Source organism: Rhipicephalus microplus, chromosome 1 (assembly GCF_043290135.1).
Source record: "Rhipicephalus microplus isolate Deutch F79 chromosome 1, USDA_Rmic, whole genome shotgun sequence".
Classification (NCBI taxonomy): domain Eukaryota; kingdom Metazoa; phylum Arthropoda; class Arachnida; order Ixodida; family Ixodidae; genus Rhipicephalus; species Rhipicephalus microplus.
Window position 1 is genome coordinate 21,969,759 of NC_134700.1, and position 17,080 is coordinate 21,986,838.

At 40.5% G+C, this 17,080-nt stretch overlaps 1 long non-coding RNA gene across 1 annotated transcript; it reads right to left on the reverse strand.

Annotated features, from left to right (window-relative positions):
- Positions 1-1,664: 1,664 nt before the first annotated feature.
- On the reverse strand, positions 1,665-12,849 carry LOC142803891 (uncharacterized). The gene is made up of 4 exons (XR_012894360.1): positions 12,593-12,849; positions 9,600-9,709; positions 6,121-6,330; positions 1,665-1,988 (listed from the first exon to the last, which is right to left on the reverse strand). It is a non-coding gene; the product is annotated as an uncharacterized LOC142803891 (long non-coding RNA).
- Between the last annotated feature and the right edge of the window lie 4,231 nt (positions 12,850-17,080).

The window sequence follows — 17,080 nt, forward strand, 5'->3', positions numbered from 1 at the left end:
GTCATGGCGAGGAGCTGGCAAGCGTGGTGCTCTCCTTGGCTGTGGGGGTGCACTGTACTCAACAGCTGCTGTGCTAACCATCGATTGCCAAGGGATCGTAGAAGGCGGTGGCACAGTCACAGCCTCACGTGGCACATATACCGAATGTTGGTCGTTTACAGATTGGTCATCAACTGCTGAATGCGTCTGTTTTCTATAGCAAAAAAGTTTTTCGCGAACAATCTCTCGAATCGTCGAGGACAGGTCTGAGCAGCTGCTCATGTCGATGCTGGCAACCGTTGTAACATTTGTAAGCCGGCCGAACTTTGGAGTAATCCTGCACATTTTCAGCTGTTTGAAAGTTCGGCAATGCCGAATCACGTCGTACACCGAGCTCAGGGGCTCTTTTCCGATGAGAAAATTATATACATCTTCGACTATGCCTTTCAGCAAATGCCCTACTTTGTAGTCTTCTGACATCTGATCATTGACCACCTTGCAGAGCTTCAGCACATCCTCTATATACGTGGTACATGTCTCACCTGGAAGCTGCGCGCGTTGAGACAATATCTGCTCTGCCCGCTTCCTTTTGACGCTCGAGTCGCCGAAACACGCTTTCAGCTCTGCAACAAAAACGTCCCACGTCGTCAGTGTGTCCTCGTGGTTTTCGTACCACACGAGCGCAGTATCCGTAAGGCAAAAGACAGCATTGCTGAGCTGAGCGGCGCCATCCCAGCCGCTGGACTTGTGGACTCGCTTGTACTGGACGAGCCACGCGTCGACATCCTCTCCCGATTTTCCTCCGAATGTTGGCGGGACTCGGTAGCAGGGCACGGAACCCATTGAAGTTGGCCTTGAAGCGTTAGATGGCTGATCTTGGGCCATTACGATCGGCGCAGGTGGGAGTCTGGCAAGGCGGCGGCTTCGGCGTAGTCCAGGTAGTGAAGCTCCCGTCGTTGGGCTTGTCTTACCCAGCACCTCCACCAATCTGTTTCGCACAAGGAGGACCGGGACGTATACGGCTGAAGGGGGCTGTTTATTTTGGTCGCGAAGAGAAGCGCCGGAGCGGCCAACAGGTTATTGATCGCAGTGTCGTCGTCTTCTTTCTTCCTCCAGCTTCGGGCAGCCAGCCTGTTCGCCCATCTTCGTTTTCTTCCCAGGCATGCGTAACAATATATATATATATATATATATATATATACCCTACTGAAACGTTCCGTAATAAGCGGAGACCTCAAGTACGGAATTATTGAAATATGGAAGACGTATGATGCGGACTCCGCATAAGACATATGATGCGAACTCCGCATCTTATGGAAAGACGTATCATGCGGAAATTACTGAAATGTGTGCATATTCCGTCTGAATCTAGTGCAAAGCAATATAATGTGTAAATTGAATAGACGTCCACATCTTGAGTACATGCAATACTGTGTACAAATCACAATATTTCTTAAATGTGCATGATGAGGGATGGAATCATCGGCATCTTTCTAATTGTCGTGATGCGGAAGCAAAATTACCTTTTAAATAAAATACATTACAAAACTACCAAATTAACATGCTAGCGATCGTAAATGGTGGTTACATTGCAACACATTTATGCAGTGTTCTATGCAAGACCTAAAGAACTTATAAAGTTATTATTATCAATAGAGAAGCATTATTATACACATCAGCCCTGCTACAATCAATATATTTTTTATTTGTCTGTATGCTCCAGCTGTGAATAGTGACATTGCAGTGTTGATCGTACACAAATGAGGTGACTGCACCATAATTTCACAAGCTCCACCTAAGCCATAGGATGGTGGCACAAAACACAATGTAACAGCAATTTTAGAACGAAATGTTTAAACATAAATAATAAACATAGCACTGTGAAAGTGTGGCGCTGTGTTTATCTCATGAATGCCTTGTGGAGATCGGCGAAATGCTGCTTGAGGCTCTGGCACCACTGTAAATTTCGAAGGTCACTGCCATAGAACTTATGTGTCCTTCATAGCCACCTGGAAATGAAAATAATTGGCATGTCAGAGACACATGTTAGCACAATAGTTCACATGCACAAGAAATATAACACACAGAATGAAACTGAAAATGTAAGGCACACAATCCTTCATGTTATGCATATGTGAATAATAGAAGGAATGAGTGTAAGAATTAGTTCTGCCACATAAAAAAAACAGCATGCTTATCACAGTGAAAATAACTAGGTTGTCACGATTTTCAATGATAGAGATAATAGATTATATGTCCTTATGAAATTATGATTTAAATGCTTCCTGCACAGTAAAACTTTAGGAACTGCAAGTGAAAGCTCTCAATGTACATTTAATAGTGTGTGCATGTACATCTGCTGCCTTTATACTATACAGTTTGTGCACGAAATTGGCATCTCGAACAATTTTGAGAGTTAAATCTATGCAACTTATGAAGGTTAAAATCCCCATGAAAGCAAGCAGGACCAGGCAGGTGCCATTAAAAATCTGTACAAGCCAGATAACTATAACAGAACTGCACACATATAGGGGAGCAAGAGTAACAGAAATTCGGCTGCTGACCCGCATGTCGCGGTATCAAACCCCGGCTCCATTTCCGATGGAGGCAGAAATGCTGTAGGCACGTGCGCTCAGACTTGGGTGTACGTTAAAGAACCCCAAGTGGTCGAAGTTTCCAGTGCCCTCCACTACGGCGTCTCTCATATTCATATAGTGGTTTTCGGACGTGAAACCCCACATATAAATCAAGAATAACAGAAATAAACTGCCAACAGAAAGGTTGGGTGCATGTGTTATCTGTAAGTGCTTACACCTTACTACATACAGCATGCTCATTCCATTTTAAATACCGATATTGAAAATAACTGCTCTATTAGGAATGTAAAAGGTAAGGTAGAACTGAACGACTCTACAAAAAGTGACCCTATTATGACATCACGTTTTCTTATAACAAAATTGACTAAGACTCTGAAATATCATTATGCAAGAAAAAAATCTTCAAAAGAACAATCAAGTTTGAAGTCATTATTTTTAATATGGCTACTATGACTATAACCAAGAAATCGACCTCAACATGGCTAATGTTAGTTTTTAAGGCCTATGTTCACTAGACAATGAACTATACCACAAAAAGCACAGCGTTCAGGCAAAGCACCACATAAAAAAAGCAGTCCTTTTTGTTATTACCTACAATGCCTTTAAAATGGTATTTTTACCTCTACTTTCCGCTTTTTATCTAAGTAACTGGTGTGAAACAAGTTAGCTGAAAATGCACTGTGCCTCTGAAACCTGTTGGTTGAATCTGAATTTTTTAAAAATGGTGAAGCTTGCACTAAATTAGGCTCCACAAGCCTTGGAACAGCGAGACTACATGACTCTTAGGACTACTTTGGTTACTTGTGTTTTGTTTCTGGGCCTAAGCATAAAGACAAGGGCTTAACTGAATTGCTGCTAACAAACAAATGCTTTCGAAATTGCCCGAGCGTCAAAGGATGCTCAGCCATTTGTTGTTTTTCGCACTGGCCTATTCTACACCAAATATACAAACCATACTGCCTGGCGAACATCACAGATGTATAGTTTAAAAAATGATGGTAATTTACTCTTCTGAAAATAGTTATTTGCAGAAATGTTTTGAAGTGAAAAAAGTAGTGGTCACGTGGGTACCTTGAGAATTTCGCAGAATGTCGTGCGGGTGTTATTTGTGAGAAAAATTTCAAAGTACCGCTTTTTCTTGCCATATCAAATTTGATCTACATATTAAGTAAAGGTGCTTCTTGAAGTATTTGAAGCCGAGTAACATTAGTGCAATTTTTCCGCTACATAGGCTTTGAAGAATTCAGCCGAACTGTTTATCGTTTGCATTTCTTGTATGGCAACACTGCATTTTGTATGAATATTTGAGCCACAAATACTCACTGCACAGAAGATATATTTCACGAAAAAAAATAATGTTAGGTCCAGATTACAAATATCACTATATAATTGTTTTTGTCCACATTGAGATGCAATTTGAGCTGTGTGCTTGTCTAATTGAAAATTACTTTTATGTGTAAGTTGAAAGCAAATAAACAGTTCTTGTTACATGGCAAGTGTTATCATTACAATTTTTGTTTAAATGAGGAAAATGATTTTTGAAGTCTCCTATTGAGGGCCATCGGGAACTTCGGAACGGAAGCAGTCGTATATCAAATGCAGAAAACAGCCATCATAAGAAAACTTCAAAAATTCATTTCTACTTTAATACAAAGTGTAATCATATAACTTGCCATATAAAGGGAACTGCTTCCTTGCTTTTGATGTGGCGAAAAAATTGCACTAATATTACTGAGCTTCATGCACTACACACAATCACCTTTACTTAATACCTAGACCGAATTTGGTGTAGAAGAGGCAGTATTTTTGAAACACTTTTTACTTTTTACAAACAACACCCAGACGACATCCTGGGAAGTCCAGAAGGCACCAACGTGGCCTAATATTTTGTTCTCTGCGATATACTTTATCATTTTGCTGTTTTGAGAAAAATACAGTAAACGAGCACAATATTTTTTTTCAAAACACATTTAGGACGATTGGCAAAATGGCTGGCATGTTTGATGCATAATTGCCTCACTGCCAGCATTTATTCTTCCGAAGCTCAAGCTATCACCTCTCTGTTACTGCCTCCCTCACATACAATGCCTGCATAGGAAAAAAAAGAAAGGCAGGTCCGACAAAGTTCACAAGGCAAGATATTTTCATGTTGGATAAATTCATTACCATAAACAGCAGCAAAATAACATTCATTTTGAGTAGTCCAAGACACAAGCTATATACCAGCATACTAAGAGCCAACCACAAACTTTTCATTTGAACATGTGTGGTGTTAGACAGGAAGCACTTATTGCAAGACTGATCAGTCTGTAATTAACTGAATGAAGTACAATGCACTGTTCAAGCCAACACCACATAGGCATCTTTGCTATAGCAAAGCCATGTGTCATTAATTCATGCACTAGATGGGACAATGCAAATGTAACAAAAAGGTGAAAAAAGAAAACAAGAGAAAAAAAGAAAAGGGGGATGCAAAGTAGAAGCAGTGTAGCACTACTTTAACTTTGCATTCCCCTTTCCTTTCTTCTTTTTTCTTCTTTTCTATCATTTATCTTTTTTTGCTTCTCTTACCCCCAACCTCCGACAAGAGAACACTTTGTATCAGCGCAACCTAACTTGAAAAGAAGCAAGAACTGCACTCTTCCGCGTTATAGTTTTTTTTTTCAGACAAACATTTCCAACAGGCACACATGCCTACACCAAAAGATGATGTCATTACTGACCCCATTTAAACGAACACGCCAAGGATGACAAGGTGACTTCTAAAAAATAGGTCCTCCTATCGTAACATCGGCCAGCCTGTCTGAAGCACTTCTACTGTTCACCCTGATTACCCCACTAGATGTTTCCATCTGTCGACTCACATGTTCATTTCGGATAACACTAAGACGAGCTTACATTGATGAATACGCACGAAAGTTTAGTGATGTATCATGTATCAGATTAAGCAACTCTGTTAAAAAATTATTGATAGCTTGCTTCCAGGCTTTTTATACTGTAGCCTGAAACTTCGTAATGTCTTCTATGCACATGAACCAGATTGACAACGTAATGCACAACATGCTTAAAAATACTGCGAGGAACAAGATAACGACAAAACGACCAGCCACCCAAATTTTTCACTGTACATGTTTATAAAATGTTCATGTACCCTAAACGAGGTGCTTATGATACAAGCCGAAAAAACCTACAAGTAGGGCCTTGGAGTCTTCTGGAAGTAGACGTGTTGCATTTTTTCTGTAGAGGGCTTTACACCCATAAGTGAGGAACAAAACTCCAGTATAATGAAGAATGTTGGCAGCTATCAGTTATAGAAAAACCTAATGCAGCTAATCTTCCCCGACACATCTGTACATTTAGAGAGCTGACGTAGCTTCTGTGATTGTGGCAGTAACTCCAACAGGACCAGTGCGAAAATTGGCACTACTTGGCTAGACAAATGTCCAAACATGCCTGCCCGACTCCCTCTAGCCATCCTGGCTGAATCTGACACATGATTTCTTAACTGCTGGCTGGACAAAATCAAAACCACTGAAGCACTCACAATACACAGCGTGAAGTTCCTCTGGAGTGGTCAACTTCGTCTTCTGCGATGAAAGAGCAGCACAGTGTACTGATAAGGCACTCCTTGCAATGGTTTTCAATGCCACACAGTGACCTTGCTGTTTCTGTCGAAGAGAGCTTCGGGAGCTTGAAGGGTGCTTGCTCTTTTCTGGGGGCTGCTGCTACTCCTCGTTTTCTGCTCAAGGTCAACCTGCACAAAGTTGTAGACGAGGCTTTAAGAGTTGTATATAATGATATACAAATTTTCGCTGAACACACATTTCCTCGTGGCACACTGAGGAATTTCTTATAAAACTTAAGGCCTCGCATATGCAAACATATAAAATCGATCCGAAGATGCACTCGACTCTAAAGGAGCAAGTTTGTTATGTAGTGTATATAAGGAAAGTCACTCAGCACAACCACAACTACATTTGCACACAAAAACAACATTTTACACGATTCTGTTTATTTACCTGGTCCATTTTATTTTATTTACACAGTCCATTTTACACGGTCCTGTTTTACACGATCTGGTCTGCATGAACTCTTGAACCGGGCACCATATAGGTTGAATGACACACACAGAGTTTGAGACAAACCTAATTTCCCGAGGAGCATCCTCTTGCACTATAACAACACATCTCAATCCAGTTAGTTGGTCAGAACGAGGTGAAAACAGCTCGCGCTTGAAAAGCACGGGCAGAAGGAATGACGCCTGCACCCTGTGCTCCCTGTATATTCTCGTGGAGGGTGCAGTTTTCACCTTATGCTTATGCAATTTCGCAATTATAACATTGTTCGCTGCATAATCTTTGTGGCGTTAAAGTGTGTGATACCCTCATGTGTATCCCATGTATTTTTTAAAATTGAATACAAGATAGCTTGATTCATAAATAACACATCCAGCGCCATGTCCTGTAGCCATTCTTTAGGCAAGTGGCAGAATGATTTATTCTTCAAAACATATCTTTTTTGTAACCACTACAAGAGCTAACTCCTACACTGGCACATTCTGTTTGCCTCTTCAGATTATAAGGTACCTTTTTTACACCAGAAATATTTCAAGAAGAATAGAAGTGTTGTAATTGTGAAGAAAGAAAAGTAGAAGAAAAAAAAGATAACCTGCCCTGTACAGGGACCGAGCCTGCGAACTTCGCATAACATGTTCGATGCTCTATCAACTGAGCTACCATGGCGGCTATCCCTCTTCCATTTTGTACGGTATATATGTGCATTTATACATGGAAGAGTCAGTCAGCGCTGCCTGTTACCATTATGGCGAGTGTGGGACACCTTTTTTTGCCTACTGGCAATTACATTACGATTGCAATTACGTTACGATTACTTCCAATATTCCTATACTTCTTTGGCAGCATTATGCATCTGTCAGTTCTCAGAAAATCTGCTAGTCACAGGAGGAGGCAATAGTTCGCCCTCCCACCTAAATGCATGTACTTGAACACATGCACAAGTGATAAAAAAAAACAAAACAAGTCACACACCGCTAAGATTACTGAGATTCACTGTTTCAGATTCATGAGTAAAGGAAAGAATTATAAATTGAAGGGTTTGTTGTCTTTGTTGAACACATTATAATGAGAACTAGCAGAAAATGATGCCAAACAAACTATAAGGGATGTTATCAAAAGTAACTTTAACAAATTTGTGAAAAAAAAGTGAACAAAAACGTAACTTGGCAACGTTTTTTGACAATTGAATTGACATTACTTTTTATAACATCCCTATATTTTACTGGGTAATGTTGTCGGGTAGTTCTAATTCTTAGAGTGGTGAGTAGGCTGACAAAGAAAGTATATGGCATTGATACTTCTTTGAACACCTAATAGTTTGAGGACCCTAAAAGAGCGGAAGCTACTTTGAGTAGACCAGAATACTTAGTTGGAGTGAAAAAAAACGTGCACACATTTTTACCAGGCTTTTTAACACATTCTGAGACATAAAAGTGTATGCTGCCAGTAATGTTAAGTACCATTACTTTTGTCACACTATGCACTGTAGCAGGTGTAGTTAGAGTGGTGATAGTGATGGATTAATCAAGCACGCCACCAACTGCGTTCACATCAATGGTTGCGTATTTTAAAAATAAACCTGCTGTATAATAAAAAAAGTTTAGAGCATTTATGATTTTATCCAAATCAAGTTAAACCGACTGGGTAAGCAAACCATTTGCATAAAATCAAAAGGCATAAAGTGATTCATGTATTATAACTATGTGAACAATTTCAGCAACGCAGGGCAAAGTGACAACAGTTCTATTAAAAACCCCTCTCATTATAACATGCATGAAAAGCACCACACGAGAATATTTTATAGTGCATGTAATATCGAGACTACTAGACTGTCTATTGACCTTCTAGAAGAAGGGTATCTCCTTCACGTTCAAGGGGCAACCACTAAGCCTTTTCCTGAGCTTTTTGGTGAATATTTCCTGAATTTCAGATATCATTAGGATTGATTTAGAGTGAACAGATTTCGCTTACGCATTGAAACCTAGTTCTGTATGTAACTGCAATTATGGGTGCCAAACCACCTCCAATTAATTTTTAACATTTAACTTATTTTTTAACTGCAGCAGCACAACTAGCTATGGGTGCCAAAAAAGTAGCTAGAAACAATACCTTTACTTCTTTGAGCCTTTTGGAAGTGTTCAGCTTCTCAGTGCTCACCATACAACATTTTTTTTTAAATACGTGTTTGTGTGGCCACTGTTCTTGCTCCTTGTACAGTGAGGAGGAGCACATGGCAAGAAGAGACAAGAAAGAAGCATAGCGAAAAAAGCGAAATAAGCGAGGACTTCTTTTGTATCGTACAATGTGTGTAAAATTACTTTTGCGACAACATATAGACAAATTATCACGGCTATGCATCCATTGTAGAGTCATACACAGCTGCAACACCATGACTAAATTTCAACCTTGTGTTGGTTTAGGATACCTTTATAGTGGCAAGCTAATAATATCTGCATTTGTTTGGCACATATTAAGATGCAGTGAAATGTGATATGGTAATCCCATTAAGAATGCACATCATGTGGCTTCATTGTATATGTGGCCACAAGTAACTCTGGTTGCAAAGCAATATGGCAGAGCCTAAACAGACGTCACCGACCACTCCAATCTGAACTTGCCTTTGCTACTTGCCCCTCATCATCCCAGCAAAAAATGAATAATTGAATCTGCTACAGATATGTGCTAGCTTATGCTAAGGACCAAGTATGAAGGGTGTTTTGTCATTATTGAGATCAGTTATTTGTTCCAGAACACTTGCTGTCAAACAAAAATACATTGCTGTCGAAGCATCAAGACTCAAATATAAAGCAAAAAGAAGTGTCTCTTTAAAAATTACAGGCCACAAGGTGCAAGATAAATATTTGATATACTTGGGATGTAAGGCACGCACAAGAGGTGCTGCCATAATATACTTTTTCTTGTGTTGAAACCTGCTTGCTTTACTCACCCAACACACCTGTAAAGATGCCGTGAAAACACCAACGAGCTGATGCAGCAAGGTTTAACGCATGTCCAGGGATTTCACCATTCCTAAGCAGCCCTACAGCCTCCACAGTCCTGCAGCCATTTGTAAGACAAATATAGTTCTACCCAAAGTTCTTCGTTTACAGACACACATGCAAGGCACATAACCACTCTATGGGAAGTTTGCATGATAATGCGCTGGGTAGCAAAACGGATGCCAATATCAAGTATCCCGGCCTGCCGCTTCTTTCTTTCCGTTCTTAATTAATCAATCCATGGTTAATAAATGTTCCCCCAATGTGAAGTGTACTGGCAGTCCGGTGAAGAATTGCAATGTATTTCAAACACAGTCCAATTCTTGGCAAGTAAGCATGCAATAGCGTTTTGTCAGCTGTTCGAGAAAAGAGCATGAAGTTTAGCTAAAACCCATGTTTTTTATAAACACCATTCAATTTGATAAAAAAGTTGTCAGCATTATGTGAAGGAACACGGATTCATGTTTAATCAATGATTTCTTATATTGTACTGATATGAATGCAACTAACTGAATATGAAACGATAATTTTTGCTTGAGAATTTTGAGTTAGGAACACTATCGCACTTGCCAGCTGCATTTTGTCCAAAACAGCGGCAAGCTAGGCTAGTTTCTGTAGGTGAGCAGTAATGAACAGTGCAAAGTAACAACGAGAAACACCAGTAACAACAGTATGGGGCAAGCATAGACTGCCAACTGTATAATTTATTGCACAAAAGTTCGCCTGAATATCAGTCAGACACCTCGTGTCAATGAAGGTCCAGTTGCAATTGAACAACTTACGAAATCAACAATGCCTGCTTTCACTAACAGGACCCTCATTCACATAAAGTATGCAGCGATAGGTCCCTACCGAGGTACGTCACAGCATGATGTCACTGGCACATGTAAAAGGTGTGGCTGGAAAAACACTCCCGCTGGTGGCTCCGCCCGGTGCAGTCGTGCGGTGTTTGGGGCAAGTTTTAATTTTTCAATGTTTACACTTCACGTTACAATGTCGACATTAGCTGTAGTATGTGTCAGCAAACATCTAGCTGTGTGGTAAAATATTTGCCACGCTGTCTGTTTATCTTGAAGAAGTGAACACACGTGGTGGCCTGTGCGAGGAACAGTGGCATAGTCTTCAAAAATGTGCACTGTTGATTGCGGCATGTAGTGTGCATTGAAAGGTATTGAGAATATTGGTTGTACTGAGAATACTGTGTGTGGTGTGTGCAGTGTCAATAACAATGTGCCTTGTTTTCGAAGACGTTAGCACTCATGGCAGGGACCGGTCGATGAAAAAACTTGATTCGACATTTTAGTCAACGTAAATATGCACTTGACGCGACCATCTGCGAGTAGGTACATCTCGGTGTTTGCGCTGTGTGCAGAAAAAAATTGCAAGGTCACCGGGCTGGAAGATACCATTTGCTGAAGCTGCATGTATGAATCGCCCCGACGAGTACGCAAGCTCAATAAAGGTATAACCCGTTTTATCGAAGGCCTCATATTTCTTCATGTAATAAGCAGAGATTCTTGTTTCACATATACTCAGTACCTTTACCGCTCGATATTCATGAAGTGACAGTGCAAACAACAAGTTTGTGTGTTAGGTCCTAAGGGAGCAATGTAAATATGCAAATAAGTTGTAGGTGTCAGATGCAGCGATGTAACTGCACAAAAGATTACGTATATATTAGGCTACAGGTTTAGAATCGCATACATCTCAGTGGTCTATCAGGAACGTCACAAACAACTTCCTTGCCAACCAGCCCTTGCACAGAGGGAGGGAATGGCTGGCACGGTGCTCGAAGTGACGTCACACTATTTGTAAACATAGAGAGGTTTCTTACTTAGGCAACATTTTGCACAATATATTTTTTAGATGCAAGACTGTACTCATCCACATTGATCATCTTTGATTGATCATCATTGATTGTCTTTTGTTGTTACTTTGTGCTGTGAGTTACTAGGCATTTAGTCACCATGATCTTTAAAAGCTAATTGCAGTGTTCTCTCTCATATTGCTGACAACTGTGTTGTTGCATAAATTGGGCAAAAAAGCAACACAGAAACGCTGTCACAATAAATACACCAACATGGGTATTCTCCTGCAAACAAAAGTCGGCACTGGTCCTGTCATTACCCGTCTTCCTTCTCTCTTTGCCTTGTTTGTGCTGAAACAGCCAAACACCTGATGAGTTAGATGAGAAATATTAACGCATCAAAACTATAATTGCTTGCATCAGCAACTACACAACAGCGCCCCTGCCACACAGCAGCGAAACATATTTTGAACATGCTTGCAGTGTATTATTTTATAAAAAGCAACTCTGGCAGATTACAAAATCTCACATTGCGCATGCAAGTTTTCTTCAAAGTCAGGCGTACAATGTAGGTGCTGGCCGGTACATTATTAGTTACAAGCAAAAACGTCTTGAGGGTACATATGCAGATTGCACGAACACCTCTCTCTCTACACTAGGCACACGCATTATATCTTTTAACAAGCACACGCCACTGTTTAGGGGCTTCATAACGCTCTACCGTGAACGTATGCTAATCAACCCACTTAGGCGGTTGGCTAGGTGAATCGAGCCAAGTTACAAATTGTATCACCCGCGAACGTAAACAAAATGCTGCTTTGCATCAAATGGCACTGCAGGCTTCGTTTAATCAACAACGTAGCAAGCGCCGTATGCGTCTTCCTCACTACATTGCACATATGAAAAAATCGATCACCATACACATGCATGTTGCCGCAGTTGTCTCGAATTAGCTCCAGTAAGGCCGCGCCGATGCACCATGGCTCTGCTGGCGTTAGCGTTGCCAAAGCGAATCGGCAACCGCACTCGCAAAGGCGCGTAAGGTTGCCGTTTCACGACGCCTCGTTCGAGTGCAGCAACACACACTTGCACTGAGTGGCATACTTGGTCTACGTAAAAAAGTGTCCCCCTTACCTTTAGTTTCTTTCACACTGTCCTGAGGGAAGCGACCACAGGCGTCAGCCGGGACCTCGGAGTCCTTCGAGCGCCCGCCCAACCCGCCGATTCCTTGGACGACTCGCACTTGATCCGCACTCGAACAACCGCGGGAATAGGGCGCAATCTTAGCACATCACACGAACGAGGAACGGCGCTTCCTTGCGTAAATTTAACATTTCGTGCTCTCGTGTGTAGCAGCGCGAACACATGAGAGACGCACCCAAACGGCATGCCCACAGACACGAAGAAGACAAACAACACGTGGCTTTAGCTGTGAATGGATTTGACTTGGATATCTGTGTGAGGAAAATAAAAAAAAACATCTGTCGCTGCTATAAACTGAAAAAATGTATGTTATCTGGCAAAATAACTTTAAAAGTGATAAACGGTTATTCAAAAAACAAGTGACAACTTATGAATATTTTCGCAGGTCTTTGTTTTGTTTTTGTTCTCGCAGACGACAGCCTCCTACTGCTTCTACGACAGACGTAGTGCGGTTTCACGTTCGGTGCGTGTCGCCGACGCAAAGCTCTACAGTAGTGATATCAGAGTTATCAATTCTCAATGAATCATAGGATGGCTACAAAGCAGTAACATTTTGACATAGTGCAGTACGCAATCTTTCAAGGCATGACATTTCTTTGCTCTGAAGCAAATCGAAGCAAGCCGGCCGGCGCAATCAGCTGATGTCGCCACTACGCGAGGCATGGTCGTGCGCAATAGCGTCACGCCCCGCGCTCGATTTTTCATCAAGCGATAGAGCGACTAAGTGGAATACAGCTAGATGCAGGGATTAATGGCGTATCACTCTAATTCCCTGTGGTGGCCGACTCAATCGCAAGAGAGCCCCGGGAAACAACCTTCAACTGCTCAAGCTTGTGTGTGGGTGTAAAAATACTTGTTTTCATCGGCGGCGGGGCAGCAATCTATAGTTGAAAGACATGCGAAAAGCATGTGACGTATATACAATCCCAAAACATATGCACACAACAATAGATACGATCGTATATCGTACATAAATATGCCAAAACATAGCGTGTAAAAAGCCAATTTATATTCATAACTTAAACTCGTGTTTACCTTCAGCGCGAATAGCTTAGCAAGCTAACGCACTCAGTTCACGTACGCGAGCACAACTGAGCGGCGCAGGTTCGAGTCCTCCCAAGTTTAATTTTTTTGTTTTTTTTCAACGTTTTTATTGTACTGCTATCTTTTCTAATGTCTTAGGTTCTAAAACAAAATAAAAGCAATATTGCGTTCAAGTACGTATGTGGGACTGTGTTTTTTGCGCAACAGTTATTAGTATTTTTTTTCATTATTACATTTTTTATTTATTTCATAATATAACAAAATTAAAGACTAAGGGGAACATTGGGTCTGCTTGATTGTGAAGGGACTCGAGAAGTGAGAAAACTCAAACCAAAAAATTTATTTGAGAAAAAACTGAGCATTTCACAGCCGAACCAGTTTCTTCAAGGGTAGGCCCTAGGTATGCGCGAGGCTTGCTATATGACTCATCTCAAGCTTAGCAGTTGAGGGAAGGCAATATCACCGAGAAGCAGTTCCAAAATATATTTTGGTTGATGTTTTTTGATTCCTCCAAAATAAGGGCTGCACAATTGTGATCGAGCCAAACCAAGAATTGCGGGCACGAAGTCATGAGACAGAAAATGAATAATGTTGATTGTTTGAAAAATTGCCCTTAATAAAAGGAAGAGTTATGGAGTGCTACGTAGCTTAACTCGCAGTAGGAATTTTATATATACATATAGATAGTCTAAAATGGAGAATGTTGCACACACAGGCATTGGTTAAATTTCTTGAAGCACAGTTGAAGCATCTATGTAGAACTGAAGCATCAAGAGAAGCTCATGCGTCCTCACTTTATTGCGCTTTACATAGCTTGTATGCGTCCATGCAGCCATATTATGATATATTTTAAAGCATTTGTTTAACCTATAATCTTCTTATTCATTAAAGTTGGCCCATAAGTTGTGTCTTATGTAGCGCTACAATTGAAGCGTAATCTGCATGGTGGTCTGAAACAATGCTTTTGAAAATCTCAAAACGACCCAGCTCTATACACGACCATCCGTGCATCAATGATAAGCACCATTATTTGTTTGTACATATCAGTTGTGCTCTCATACTTAATTATTTTTCTAACCACTCCCTCTGCCCCTACCTCGTTTCTGTCGTGAAGCTGTGGCAAGTTGTGTATAGCTGTATTTATATTGTAGGAGCACATACTATCAATAAAAAATTATTTTTAGGCTACATGCAATTAGTTTTCATAGATTTTCATTTCTTATGTCGGTGCTCAGGAGAGCTAAGCTCATGATCGATATTTTAAAATAACATTTCTCTTTGCCGATGTTAATGAGAACAATTTCATTATTATTGACAAGTTCATTCACATTGAATTTACTTCTCATTATTATTGTTTCTACCAAAAAACGAGCCCTTGAAGGTATGCTTTTTTGCTTGATTTGTTTTCGTGTGACAGAATGCAAATAAAATGACAGTTATTGTCATTCCTTGTGAATGACACATTTTCCGTGTGACAGACTTTAGCACCTGGTCATCTGCAGAAGTTGTATTCATTCTGGAAAAGGGCGAACAGCGGTGACTGACAACACAGACTAGCCTGCGTTATTCTTTTGTACTATATATGTCACTGTGCATTCATTTATAACTTTATAGAGCTCGGATTTCCTGCTGCAAATGTGGCAACAACTGTAGAGTTTCCACATTTTTGCAACAATCCATGTGCCTTTCATACACTATTGCACATTTTCGTAAGCACCTTACAAAATCTGTATATTACCGTAAGACCTTAGATTCTGCATTTTCCTTATGAAAGCTTCTGAACACTCCATAAACTTTCCTTATCCTTCCATATCTTCCATCATGAACTCTCCGTATGCTCGATAAGTTTCCTTATCTTTCCTTATCCTTCCATATACTCCATAAAAAGCTTTCCATATATGCCATACATTTTCCTTATCTTTCCGTATACTCCATAAAAAGCTTTCCGTATACGCCATACAATTACCTTATCCTTCCTTATACTCCATAAGAAGCTTTCCGTAAATGCCATACAACTTCCGTATATTTCCAGAAAACTCCATATTTTTTCCGTATGTAGCATAAGGAAATGTTACGGAGTCCATATATTTTCCGTAAGATTTCATACGGAACGTTTCAGTAGGGTATATATATATATATATATATATATATATATATATATATATATATATATATATATATATATATATATATATATATATATATATATCGAATTAACTTGAAGATAGCACATAAGAAAAGGATCGTATTTACCAATGTTTCGGCCGTGGCACGGCCTTCGTCAGAGTAAGTAGGTATGATACAATGCAGCCACTTTTATAGGCTCACGTGATGAACTCTCGGTACAGCAGCTAGGACAATCAAAGTAAAAAAATGGTAATCTGTCAGAACCTTCTGTTGACATGACTGACATGTGACGGGTGCATGGATATAAAAGTTTCAAATTTCCTTGCGCATCGACACGTGGGGCACAGTATGGTTGGCAGGACATGTAAAAGAGCTCAGAATTAAGGAAACCACGGTTGACTAATATACAATTTAATATACACTAAAATATTTTACTAATCTAAAAAGTCGTGTTGTTATAGTGCGAGGCAGGTGAGCTTTCCTACGTTTTCATTGATACCTGAACGAATGGTGTTAAATTTGTGGATCAAGAAGGATTCCCTCACTTCCCTATCGTGATTTGTCTTAAAACCGGACTGAATAATCGTGGCCCTAATTTTGTCGAAACCATGGCCAGGCATACTGACGTGCTTCGACAGCGGTAGATTAGGGAGGCTTACGGCATGTGCACGGTGATTATTAAAACGAATTCTGAAACTTGTCTCTGTTTGACCTATGTACTGAGCACCGCAAGTTGAACACTCGAGAAGATAGATGACGTTGATACTATCACACGTGTAGTTCCCATTTATCTTTAAAGAAAAACTGGACGATGTACTTGAAACTGTTTTAGATGTCGTCATGTGCGCGCACACTTTGCAACGTTGTTTGTTGCAGGGATGACAGCCTTCATGATGTGAACACGTGGTTTTAGATGAGGTTAGTAAATCACGAAGGTTCCGCGATCGTCGGTAGACCACGCGTGGTTGTTCTGCAAAGATTCCTTTGAGCCGCTCGCTCTGTATTAAAATGTTTCTTTAAGATATGGTTCACATTTGGAGCTGAGGCCGCATGTGTCAAAATTAGATTAGTCCGCGAACAATCTTTGGGTCTTTTGTTAGTACTCAGCAGGTCTGAACGGTCAAGCTCTTCTGCACGTTTGATGGCGTCTGTGATTATGCTGGCCGGATAGCTCTGTTTTTCGAGCGCGCTCCGAAGTTGTTCGCAGTGGCGGGAAAATTCGCTGCTATCAGAGCATATTCTTTTAAA